Genomic DNA, 14,912 nt, shown 5'->3' on the forward strand with positions numbered 1-14,912 from the left:
TAAAACTCATAAATTTCAATAAAATTTATAATAAATACATGTATGTGATCTAATTTCAATATATGATTAAAAATAATAAAAATTGAATCCAATAATTATAAAATATATACTAGCTAATCATTTATTTGAATTATATAATTTAACTAAAACTCATAAATTTCAATAAAATTTATAATAGATAAATGTATGTAATCTAATTTCAATATATAATTAAAAATAATAAAAATTGAATCCAATAATTATAATAGACACACTAGCTAATTTGAATTAAATAACTGAACTAAACTCATAAATTTAAATAAAATTTAAAATAAATTGTGTATGTGATCTAAATTTTAAATAAAATAAAAGTGTGTGACCATCTTTTACTTTTAATTCCCGCTCAAAACTGGAGCACAACACACGCCATCTCATTGGAACATCATGTACATTTCTCTTCTCTTCTACTCCGAGGTATTGCCTCTATTATAACATCAAAATGAAGAAGAAAAAAAGAAATAAATCACGGACCGGACTTCCAACTCCGACGAGGCTATCTATATCAAAGCCAAGTACGTCTAAGGATGGAATACTGCTGCCATATCTGGGAAGGAGCTGCTAAAAACAGCGTATCCTGCCTTGAGTACAAAATAGACTTCGTGGCTTAGTGGAGGATGCCCTTTTCTCTACCCTGCAACCTCTCTCCCACAGAAGAGATGTTGCGAGCCTATCCTTGTTTTATCGTTATTTTCATGGCAGGTGCTCGTCTGAACTCCAATCCCTGGTCCCCCTTCACCAATCTTTCACGAAAAACACCCGTCTAGCTGAATCCACTGAGAAAAATTTCCACCACTCTATATCTGTGCCTAAATCAGAACGCGGATTCCATGAACAAAGCTTCTTTCTTTGAACTGCACGCTGTGGAACTCTCCCCTTCTCCTGCTTTCCAGCTAACTACAATATGGTTGTCTTCAAGTCCAATGTAAACAATTTATTTAAAAATAATAAAAATTGAATCCAATAATTATAATAAACATACGAACTAATCATTCATTTAAATTACATAATTGAACTAAAACTCATAATTTTGTTTAATTTATAATAAATAATGTATGTGATCTAATTTCAATATATGGTTAAAAATAATAAAAATTAAAGTCAATAATTATAAAAGACGTACTAGCTTATCATTTATTTGAATCATATAATTGAACTAAACTCATAAATTTAAATAAAATTTATAATTTAATAATATGTAATCTAATTTAAATATATAATTAAAAATAATAAAAATTAAATTCAATAATTATAATAGACACACTAGCTAATAATTTATTTGAATTATGTTATTGTATATGTATACATATATGTATATATATTTATATGCGTGTGTGTATGTATATACATGTATGTGTGCATTTGTGTGTCTGTATGTATGTATACGCATGTGTATGTGTATATATATATATGTATGTGTGTGTATTTATATATAATTTTCTATTTATTTATTTTTTTATATATTTATTTACTTTCTACATTTTTTTATATATATACATAACAGATGCCCTATTTCATAAACTTAGCCATTTATTTGTTCTTCTGATCAGTTTTCTTAATTCAATTCTGGAACTTTCACGTGCATATCTAAGTTGACCTGATTATTAACGCTAACTTTCGCGCTCTTTGTCTGGGCCAGTTTGACCTTGCTTTTCAAATTAAACTTTCACCGCTTTTCGGGTTTTTTTTAAACCTTAATTAATTTGACGTGTTTTAAATATTTTCTCTAGGGCTTTTTCTTTTAAGTATTTGTAATTCATTCTATTTACGCTTTTTTCCAAGGAACTCTGCCTTTTGGATTATTTTGGACCATTTGGAATTTACCCATTGGATTGGAAATTTTAAATTCGACCGTTTTGGATTTTACCATTCTTGGATTTTTACCCTTCACCGGACTATCCATTCATGTGAAATCTTTTTATCATTTTTCTTTTGCCTCCTGTTCCCCTTACCTCACCCTTTTTTTTTAACCAAGTAAGATCTGTGACTTACTTGTAGTTTCATTAAATACTTTTATATGCAAAATCCGATCCTGCATTTTGCTAATTTCCTGCCCTCTGATGAGAAGGAGAGTATTTCTTCGAAACTCCGCGGATTAAGGACTATCCACTTATCTTGTGCTTCCTTTTTTAAAATTAAATATGTTTTTAACTCTTTTTCAATATGTTTTTAAACATGTTTTATTAATCATTCGTTCATATTATAAGCTCTATTTCCTTTTCGGTTTTATTGAGCTTTTACATCTGGCTGAGTTTATTTTACTTATAAATATTAACTCTTTAATATTTATAATATATTTTAAGTTTACCATTTTGATTACCTTGGTAAACTTATTGTAATTTTTATTTTTATTATATATATATATATATATAGTGGGGGTCAAAAGAGTTTCTAGACCTATATTTTCTCAATTTCTTTATTACTTGTGCTTAATTTTTCATCATTTGCTGGTTGCTATTCTCATTCGTTCCATTACTACATTTTACGATAAAAGCCAGAATTTAATAATAGTTCGACATTTTCCACTTTATGCAGGTAATCTTAATTTATTGATAATGGCTAAAGGAAAGATGTTGACAGATAGGGAGAAGGGTGAAATTGTTATATTTCTTGCTGCAAAGAAGTCTACATTGGAAATTTCGAAAATTTGGAAACGAGATCATCGAACTATGAAACGTTTCATCATTGACGGCAAAGATGGAAGAAAAAAGCATAAAAGTGGCAGACCAAAGGTGACTTCATCACGAGATATTAGAAAAATCAAGAGGAGTTTGCTAGCAAACCCACACAGCACAAGTAAAGCTATTTTCGACCATGCATACATCTCTAAAAGGACCGCAAATCGGGGTTTGAAACAGGTAGCCGACCAGAGAACACATACAAAATGTCATCCTTTTTTGAGTAATATAAACTGTTAGAAGCGACTAGCATGGGCCACTAAATATTTGAAAACCAATTTTCATAATGTTCTCTGGACTGACGAAGCCAGAGCAACCCTGGAGGGCCCGAACGGTTGGGCTAAGGGATGGCTTCTTTAAGGCAATAGCCCACGCTTGCGATTCACACGTCAACAGGGAGGAGGAGGAGTGATGATTTTGGCTGGTATTATTGGAACTGAGATTGTTGGTCCTTTTCTTGTCCCTGACTGTGTCAAAATGAATTCTGTGAACGACTGCAAGTTTTTGGAAGCAAATTTATTGCCCTGGTTGAATTCACAAAATGATGCTCTCAACCAATATCTAATTATCCAACAAGACTATGCCTCAAGCCATGCTTCTCGGTTCATAAAAGTTTGGCTTTCAGACAAGGGGATCTCTGGTGAACGTCTGATGGACTGGCCACCTCAGAGCCCGGATTTGAATCCGATAGAGAACCTCTGGTCGATTCTGAAGAGGAAGGCTTACGAAAACGGGCATCAATTCCATAGTAAAAAAGATATTTGGGAGAAAATCAAGAAGGTATCTTCTGAAATCACACCTCAGCAAGTGCATACATTAACATCCTCTGTTGATAGGAGGCTGATTGATTTGATTAAAAATGGAGGAAAGCGAATAAAGGCTTAAATAGTTTCATAATTTGTATTGTTCTGTTAATTGTTGAGTAATAACTGTTGTTTCCTTGTAATATGTTATCAATATATGGTACTATCATCATGATGACACAATTTTTCGAATTATATCATGTTTAAAAATGGTATTTATTGCGGATACATGAATGCTTGCAAACTCTTTTGGCCCATATTCCTTCCTGAAATCATTTAAAGATCCATACCCCCAGATTATGATTATTTGGTTTCCGTTTCTATGAATTTACTTCATATATTTGCATATCAAACAGTGAGTAACATAGTTATAATATTGGAAAATATTGAAGCATAAATTTATCAAGTTATACAATTTGCAAACAATTTTGACTCCCACTGTATATATATATATATATATATATATATATATATATATATATATATATATATATATATATATATATATATATATAGCTTAATGCGTAAGAGGAAAAGAGAGCGTTCAATTCTGTAAGAGGAGACTACTATATGGATAATCCCAAGCTCAACAATTATTATTGGAGCTTATACAATAGGACAACAAGAGTATGAAATGACGTCACAAAACTATATATATATATATATATATATATATATATATATATATATATATATATATATATATATATATATATATATGTAGATATAGAATGGATCAATTATTGAATAATGGAATACAAGCAAAATTTGGGGGATAGAAGGGACTCTTTATACCAGGGCATTTCGAAACCGAATGCTTCTCACCAGAAGAGTAGAAAAGGGGCTAGGTAGCATAGGGAAGATGCAGTGTCTAGCGAAGGGTTCATTAGGGACGAAAAAGATTAAGAGGAATTATAGAATGTTGAGGACATCTTTATTGAATTCTAAATAAATAAAGGAGAAGCTTGTTATATATAAGATTGTATATGGTCTTTAACATAGTGTTGAGATTAAGGGGCATATGTTTTAGGGTTAAATTGGGGGTGTATTGTTGCTGCGTGGTAATTTATATTAACGGTTTGTCGGGTGTCTATTATCTATGGAGTGCTATGTTTGACAGGTGTAACCTAAACGGCAAATGGCGGCTATAAAATCGCTTATAATTCTTTTTTTTTTGGGGGGGGGGTATGCAAGCTTGTAAAATTGAAAGGTATGCGGAAATATTTTAAAGTTTCTTTTGTTATGATATATTAGGAAATTATTTATAGTGTATTTATATTAACACAAACATACACACGAAGCCACACACTCACTCTCTAGAAGCAAACATACGCATATACCTATACACAGGAGTGGATATACACCGCTCGTTGTATATCACCCACCCACACACACACACACGCACTGAACACAGACAATAACTATAAAGATACACAAGAAAAAAATTAGAATAATTTAGATAAATTAATAACAATAAATCAAAAATAAAAAAAATAAAATAAATGAAAATAAACAAATAAATGAAAATAAACATAAACCTCCGAAAGGTATCAACATCCTCATGCATACATATATATAAATACGCACAAACACACACACTTTCATACACGCGTGTATATATGCACAGATATACACATATACGCATACATAAATGAATAATACTCACATACAGTTATAACATGTTTATATTTATACTCACATACGCAGTTATATCAATGCACGGCCCGTCAAACACAGGCACCAATGTACCCGCATATAATACATTATGACTGTTGATATGCAAAAACTAATAATATTAATCCCACTAACAATGCTAATAATAATACTTTTTATTACATTAATCATATTAATAACACTAACAATATCAATACTAATAACAATAATAATTAAATTAAATACTTTTTTTTTACATGGGTGTCACCACTTATCAAGGCCCAGAGGCCACTCAAGGATAAGGGTTAATATGTATACATTAGTCATTGTGATTTTAGCATAGTAAACAGTGGGAATTTTGTAACTTTGATTACTTAGGGGGACGATTCAATTAGAACTTGTTCACATTGGACTTTTTCTTTTTTTTTTCATAGGTATCAACACATTATCAAGGCCAAGAGTTCACTCAAGGATAAGGATTAAAGAGTGTACAGTAGAAATTGGACAATATAATAATCATTAGTAATGAAAATTTGTTAAATTTGATAACTTATATGGAACGGCTCATCAAGAACTTATTTACGTTAGACTTGAAGACAACCATATTGTAGTCAGCCGGAAAGCAGGAAAACGGAAGACAATTTCACTTGCATGTATTTTTATTTAAAAAGTTCTAATAAATACTTGCATAAAATGTATTTATTTAAATGGCATATAAAATATAAAAATGGATAAATTCTTAACAATGAAGAATTGAAGTACTCATTGAATAGTACTTTTATAGATAACTACAACTTTTTTTTTAAGTTAATGAGTTTTTATTCTTCTGCTGACACTACTCCTCGGATTACTTTCGAATTTATTTAATCATGCCGATATTAAAAAAAAACGTTAATGAGTTTTTATTCTTCTGATGAATCAGGACGGAAAACATACAAAATTTACAAAATAATTATATGATTGTGATTGCGCTACAAAACAGGTTATGTCAAAAATTGAACATTTTAACATGATGAAAGAAATAAACGGTAAATGAACAAAATCTTATAATTTGCTATATATATATATATATATATATATATATATATCAGTATCTATATATATATATATATATATATCAGCATCTCCCAAAACAGTTCCCTATTCACTAGTTGCGATTCCATAGCCTACGCCTTCATCGTAAGATAAAACCCCTTTGGCCTCAAACCAATGCTGAACAGGGAGCATGACACCAAAGCCAAGAAAACAATAAAGCAATGCATTGATAAAAAAGTTATACTTAAAACCTAATCCAATGACTATCCATCTACAGTCACGCAGAAGAGCAAGAAATCAAAAAACAATCTCTAAATTACCTACAAATTCTGTAATCGATGAACGCATCACGACAACACCATGAAAACCTAAAGACAATCAGGCGTTTATGTAAAACAAAATTGCCGCATAAAAGATCTGATTATCAAAAAGCTTTAGTCTCTGATAAATAATTTTCTTTTCATTTTCTTTTCTCGTCCCAGAGAAAGTCTGACACATCGACGCAAATTCTGTAATAACATCAGATTTTGAATAAAATCTTTGTGTAATGTAATCATTTGATGGTAGGTATAGTAATAAAAACGAATCAGGATATGATGTGAACATATGTTGCCTATATCTTATTTATTATCTTTTCCAGAAGTCGAGATGGAAAAACAACCTTTACTTATATTTATAATAGGAGAATAAACTCATAATATTTAATGCCTTAATTATTGGCAAATAATTAACCACCCTATCAAAGAAGGTGGTAATGCATGGGATGATGATGTATATCATGAGACGAGGTAAAACTATACATCATTCAAGTAAGTGATTTTCCGGAATAATGATAATAATGCTGTACATAAAACAAGAACAGATACTACACTTTCATTTCACGGCAGATTTGCCGTTTAGTTGTAAAATCACCTCGAAACCTGTTTTCACAAAAAACGGCATGCCGGTATATATCGCTTAATTTCTAGAATTGAAAAAAACGTGACCTACAATAGTCGTTTGGCTACTATTATCCAATTTTCGAATAATAATTAACGATAACGTGACCACAGGTGGGTAATTTAAACTATAATTTAAGTCACATAATTAAATTTTCAATAATCACGTGATTAAATTAAAAACATTTAATGATTTTTTAACTTCATCTTTCATTATTTCTTTTCGAGAACAAAACCAACATTTTATTTTTATTGTTTAATGTTTTTATTTTTAAAATATAAAATAAAACACATTTAATCATTTTAAAACTTCATCTTGCATTTTTTTTTAAACAACGTGGTTAATGTTAATCAAATTTTAATCAGAGGATTACATTTTCAATAATCACGTAAATATTAAAAAAAACTTCTGTTTACATTAAACAATATATATATATATATATATATATATATATATATATATATATATAGTGTCCCTTCTTATATAACGTGGTTCAAAGCTATTTGTACAACTAAACCGTAAATCTACCCATTTCACTATATTGTCACCAGATAAAACATGCTATGAAAATTGTAAAACTATAAAAAAAAAAAAAACATTTGATCAGAAATTATTTTTATTAATTTATGATTCTGAAAATATTTAACACAAAACTTATTTGAACTGAGAAAAACATTCGAATTCGCCCGCATTTTGAATAAACTCTCTTTTTATATAGGTATCATCACTTATCAAGGCCCAGGGGCCACTCGAGGATAAGGGTTAAAGAGTGTACAGTAGTCAATTGGACAATATAGTAATTGTCAGTAATGGAAATTAAGTAAATTTGTTAACTTAAAGGGAACGGCTTATCAAGAAATTGTCAAGTGTGTGGATACTCATTTTCTGTAAAATCAACTTTAGTAGAACATATGAGAACTCACACTGGGGAAAAGCCATATCATTGTGTACTGTGTGGATATTCTTTTTCTCAAAAATCAAATTTAGTACAGCATATGAAAACTCACACTGGGAAATATACTCGCTGATCCAAGTGCAAGGGAGATCTTACAATTTAACTTAAGGGGACAGTTAGAATCTTTAAAAGATCCCTCAGTTGGAGTAACTAAATGAATAGGAGAATGTTTGACATCCAGTAGAATGCCCCATCCCCAGCAAAAGCATAAAATAATGTGACATCTATAAGGAGAAAGAAACACAACACAAATGGAGCTGTTATAAAGAAAACTCGTATTGATAGGAAAGAGGAGGGAGAAAGAATGATTTTTTTTTGCAAAGAAAAACAGTTGCTTTTGTGGAACTCATCTATGATTCGTTCTTTTTAACGTTGTTCGTTTCCGGTGGCGTTTGGCTGGGTTGAGGTAAAAAAGAAAGCCTTGAAGTCCTTGGCGCTGCAATTGCTGTTGAAACTCCTCACACGTGTCTGGTATGAATGGCAAAGAAGACTGAATAACACGCTCTGTTTTCAAGGCAACAAGCAAAAGAAGCCGAGAACTCAAAATAACCGCTCTCGAGGGGTTGGGAGGAATCTATAAAGAGAAGCCTGTGATTGGTTGTTTTTTCATGCAATCACAGGCCACCCCGTTAGTGACTCCTTAATAATTCCAATACCACACGTTGTATGCAGATTCATAATTACACAAAAATTGTTGTTTATAATTCGTACTTCACGAGTTACTTCACTGAGAAAATAAAGATGTCTTCCATGAGCTAACACGCTTCGTTTCGTCTCCTTAATATTACACATTCATATCAATAATATTACACATTCATACCAATAATATTACACATTCATACCAATAATATTACACATTCATACCAATAATATTACAAAAAGGTACATATCATTACACTTGAACTCTCTCATCCACACGTTGTATTTATTATCGTTATTTTCCCAACTACAAAAAATTATTAAAACTTTTGTAATAAATAAAAAAAAACCCTCAAAAGTTTTCCCTCTATTTTTTCATTTTTCTTATCATTTTGTTTAAGCCAGGGATGGGGCATCCTACCAGATGCCAAACATACACCTGCTATTTTAGACACTCCAACCGAGAGATCTTTTTAAGATTCTAACCGTCCCTTTAAGTGCAATTGTTTGAATCTCCTTTGCACTTGGTTTACCTGGTATATTTGTAAGATAGTTTGTAAAATTCTTTTTCATAAGTCCGGTTGCTCCTATAATTACTGGAATGATAGAGATCTTCTTAAGGTTCCAGTTTCTTTTCATGTCATACATAAGACCCTGGTATTTGGTAATCTTTTCCCTCTCAGCTCTGTTTAACCCAGCATCATTCGGGACACTAACTTCCACCAAGGTTGCTTCCTTCTCCTTCTTGTCTCATATTACAATGTCGGGTTTTATAGCTCCGTTTTCTAGGTATGTGGCTGTAGGGATTGCATAGTCATAGTGGATGGTATATGACTTGTTTCCGACTGTTCTTTCGGGTATATGTTCCCATGACTTCTTACTGCATTCGATATTTAACTTATTGCAGATCGTCCAGTGGAGATATTTGCATACTTCATTGTGTCGCATTGTATAGTAGCCGTCCCCTAGCAGAACCTTACAGCTAGAAATCAGGTGGCTCACACTCTCTACTTCTGTGTGGCAGAACCTGCATGTGTTGTCTTTGCTGAGACCACTCATCTTTTTAAACGCATTGGTCATCAAGCCTTGATCTTGGGCAGCTATTATATACTTCTCCTGGTCATAGTGGAGCGATCCATCCTTTAGCCAGCTTATAGACCCTTCCTTATCAATATAGTCTTGGTTATATTCGTCCAGAAAATACTTGGCCCGTTGTTGGTTGGCCCATTCTTCAACTTTCTTGTCATGGAAAGCTTTAGTGTATTTCTGGCGACTTTTTCTGGCTATTTCAGTCGCAGGTATCTTTTCTGTTTCTGTCTCACTTGTAAGACAGTCTTCCCCAAAATGTTTGGCCAGTTTTGTGATGGATGTTGTTCTACTGGCTCTTGATTCCTGATGTTGGTGTACCATCTTTAGAGTTGGGTTTTTAGAGCTCATCAGATATTGTCCGGTGCTCACAATAGTTGCACGATGTTGATGGTCAATCTCCGAGAGCCCCATACCTCCTTTCCATCTGGGCAGATACATTCTAGACAGACACTGGTTTCTGTATATTACTTTATACATTGTCAGCATTTTACGTGTCTTAGTGTCTAGTCTATTTATGTCTTTTTGTGGCCAGTCGACAATACCAAAACTGTATGTTACCACTGGCATGGCTAGTTGGTTAATGGCAGTTATTTTGTTTCTGGCTGTGAGTTCTGTTTTGCATATCTTCTTGACTCGGCGTATGTACTCACTTCCAATTTTGTTTCTCATCTTGGCATGCTGGATGGTAGCATTCTCTTCTATGCCAAGGTATTTGTATCCTTCCTGCCCTTCTAGGTCCTTGATGGTGGTATATTCATCAAGCTATATATTTTCAGTTTCGATCTTCTTCCCAGATTTGATGGAGCACTTGGCACATTTGTCCAGTCCAAATTTCATGCCAATATCTCTGGAGAAGTTATGTACGACTTGCAAGAGTTCATTTAAGTCGGCATCAGAACTGGCATACAGCTTGAGGTCATCCATGAAGAGCAGGTGGTTAATTCGTTTGTTTGGGTCTTGTCGGCGGTCCTGGCTTAGATTGTAAGCACATTTGTTTTTGTTTAAAAGTTTGCTTAACGGATCTATTGCCAAGCAGAAGAGTAAAGGGGATAAACTATCTCCTTGGAAGATTCCTCGCCTGATGTTTACGTCCGTGACCCTTATATTTCCTTTTGTGTGGCTTAATGTCATGTTTGTTTGCCACATTTTCATTTGTGTAGCTATGGCCTGTTTGATTATCGGGTGTATCTTATATAGCTCTAGACAGCGTAGAAGCCACGTGTGTGGTACACTGTCATAAGCCTTCTGATAATCAATCCAAGCCATACTTAAATTTCGCTGTCTCTTCCTACAGTCTTCCAAGATAGTTTTATTTGTTAAGAGCTGGTCTTTGGTACCTAGACAGTCCCTCCTACAGCCTGCTTGTTCTTTTTCAAGATATGTGGCGCAGGAGAGGTGTTGGTATATTTTCCCCAGTGTGCGTTCTCATATGTTGTACTAAATTTGATTTTTGAGAAAAAGAATATCCACACAGTATGGCTTTTCCCTAGTATGGGTACGCATATGTCTCACTAACTTTGCTTTTTGAGAAAAAGAATAGCCACATATTTCACAAGAATATGGCTTTTCCCCAGTGTGACTTCTCATATGTGTCATTAAATTTGATTTAACAGAAAAGGAATATCCACACACTTCACAAGCATGTGACTTTTCCCTTTTTTTTTTCATTTTTCTGAAACTTTTTCTTCTAGGGGATGGGACATCCAACCAGATGTCTGACATTTACCCCTATTTTAGTGAGTCCAACCAAGAGATCTTCTCAGGATTCTAGCCGTCCCTTTCAGTGCAATCGTTTGTATTTCACTTGCACTTGGTTCACCGGGTATGCTTGCTATGTACATTTTAAAGTTTTTTTTCATAAGCCCAGTTGCTCCTATGATGACTGGTATAATTGAAACGTCTTTTAATTTCCAATTTCGTTTCATATCATACATAAGTCCTTGATACTTTGTTATATTTTCCCTCTCAACTCTGTTAAGCCCTGTATCATTGGGTACACTGACCTCTATTACGGTCGCTTTTTTGTTTGCTCTGTCCCAAACCACTATATCTGGTTTAACAGCTGCGTTTTCAAGATATGTAGCAGTAGGGATTATGTAGTCATAGTGAATAGTGTAGTTGTCATTCCCAACTGTTCGTTCGGGTATATGTTCCCAGGATTTTTTACTACACTGAATGTTGAGTTTCTTACATATCTTCCAGTGAAGGTATTTGCAAACTCCATTATGGCGATCTGTATAATAACCGTCTCCAAGTAGGACTTTGCAACCAGAAATCAGGTGGCTCACACTCTCAACCTCAGTGCTACAGAACCTGCATTTATTATTGTTGCTTAGACCACACATCTTTTTGAAGGCGTTTGTCATGAGGCCCTGGTCTTGTGCAGCCAATATCAACCTCTCTTGGTCGTAATGGAGGGATCCTCTTTTGAGCCAATCCAGGGAACCATCCCTATCAATATATTCTTGGGATAGTTCAGTCGGTAGGTATTTTGCCCGTTTATGGTTGGTCCATTCTTCTGTTTTAACACTATGGAACTGGCTAGTGTATTTTTTCCGACTTTTCTGGGCTATGTCAGTGGCAGGCTTGTTTGGGTTCTCAGTATCATTTGTAAGGCAATCTTTTCCAAAATGAGTGGCAAGTTGTGTTATAGATGTTGTACTACTTGCTCGATTCTGATAATGGTCTTTAATTTTCATAAGCTTGGGGTTACAGGAACTTATTATGTACTGACCTATGCTGACGATTGTGGCTCTGTGTTGATGATTGACTTCCGAGAGTCCCATACCTTCTTCTCGCCTGGGTAGGTACAAACGAGGCATGCACTGATTTCGATAAATAACTCGGTACAAGGTTAGCATTTTCCTTGTCTTTGTGTCGAGCCAATTTATGTCTTTCTGAGGCCAGTCAATAATGCCAAAACTATATGTTAGTACTGGCATGGCAAGTTGGTAAATTGCCGTAACTTTGTTCTTGTTTGTGATTTCGGTTTTGCAGATTTTTCTTACCCGGCGTAAATATTCTTGGCTTAGTTTCTCTCTCATCTTTGAATGCTGGATGGACTCATTTTCATCAATGCCGAGGTATTTGTATGTTTCCTGTTCATCCAGTTCTCTGATTACACTATTTTCATCGTGCTGTATATTTTCAGTAGATATCTTCTTGCCAGCTTTCAGAGTACACATAGCACACTTATCCAGTCCGAGCTTCATTTTGATGTCATTAGAAAAAGTGTGGACAATTTTCAGTAGATTATCTAAATCCTTATCCGAGCTAGCAGTGTGAGTTCTCATATGTCTAATCAAACTGTATTTAACAGAACAAGAATATCCACACACTTCACACGAATGTGGCTTTTCCCCAGTGTGAGTTCTCATATGTTTCACTAAACTTGATTTAACAGAACAAGAATATCCACACGCTTCACACGAATGTGGCTTCTCCCCAGTGTGTGTTTTAATATGCTCTATTAAACTAGATTTCACATAACAAGAATATCCACACACTTCACAAGAATATTGCTTTTCCCCAGTGTGAGTTCTCATATGTGTCACTAAACTTGATTTCAAAGAACAAGAATATCCACACACTTCACAAGAATGTGGTTTCTCTCCAGTGTGGATTCTAATATGTTTGACTAAACTTGATTTGTCAGAACAAGAATATCCACACATATCACAAGAATGTGGCTTTTCCCCAGTGTGGGTTCTCATATGTCGCACTAAACTTGATTTGTTAGAACTAGAATATCCACACAGTTCACAAGAATGTCGCTTTTCCTCACTTTTTCATATATGCGTGTGTGTATGTGTGTGTGTGTTTATTGATACGTTTTACATGATCTTCATTGCTTGTGCGTTATGTGTAGTATTTATGCGCCTGCATGCGTGTGAGTGTGTTTATGGTTATAAGTGTGTGAACTGCGTATGTCGTAAAGGTGTACACTTTTCACAATATTGTGTATACGAAGCTCGTCTGGTAAATGAGTTTCTGTGTGACGATTAGTTCAGCATTTATCTCCTTTGCTGTCCTCGCGTCTCCGAGTTGGCCCGGCCGCGATCGACGCCATTGACCGTCCGCTATCAACCGAGCGCCGGTCGTCGCTCTTATCCTCCAACTAAGTTGACTGGTGATGCTCGCTCGAACGCTGCTGACAGCCCGCATACGGATCTTGCTTCACTTGACTCGGCGAAGTCAGGCAGAAGAGTCAGACACGTCAGTGGCATCTTTTCTGTTATTCAAACCTGCAGCACAACATTTTAATTTTGCATTTTAGTTCATTTATGCTTTACAAGAATTCAGGTTTAATTCCGAGTTTATTTTTAAAAGATGTTCCTTAATGCTTTTTTTTCGAAAACGTATATTTTCACCAGATTCTGATTCTATCTTGTCTGTTAATTCATTTGAACATAAAAAACACGTTGCACAAATACAACTATTGTCTTCGTAATTGATTTTTCCACTGTTAACGAAAATTTGATATTTAAATAATTTTTCCAAAAGATGCCTCTGTTTTGTTCCACATGAGGCAATAAATGTCTATAGAATAATTTGAAAGAAAGGGACGATCGACTAAAACTCAATTAAGTTTTTTAAACAGGTACATCTGCAAATAAAAATAAAGAAATATTAATTGTAATAATGGCATTCACACATTAATATTGTTTATTGTTGTCAATATTGGATTGCATAAATAACACATCAATTTAATGTAAAATAATATGATATTAGAAAATATGTTATAATCGCATTCGCACATTATTATTGTTTATTGTTGTCAATATTGGATTGCACAAATAACACATCAATTTAATGTAAAATAATAATATGATATTAGAAAATATTTGTTATAATCGCATTCGCACATTTACTGTTGTCAATATTATTGGATTGAACTCATAGCGCACCAATTTAATTTAAAATATAATTTAATTTAAAATATAATTTAATTTAAAATATAATTTAATTTAAAATATAATTTAATTTAAAATATAGTGACATCAGAAAAATGTTTTAGAAATTAAGTGTTGCTTATGATACACTGTCCACATTGTGAATTGTTATATGATTACCATTGTGCGGAGA

Source organism: Euprymna scolopes, chromosome 46 (assembly GCF_053919585.1).
Source record: "Euprymna scolopes isolate OS-2025 chromosome 46, ASM5391958v1, whole genome shotgun sequence".
NCBI lineage: Eukaryota > Metazoa > Mollusca > Cephalopoda > Sepiida > Sepiolidae > Euprymna > Euprymna scolopes.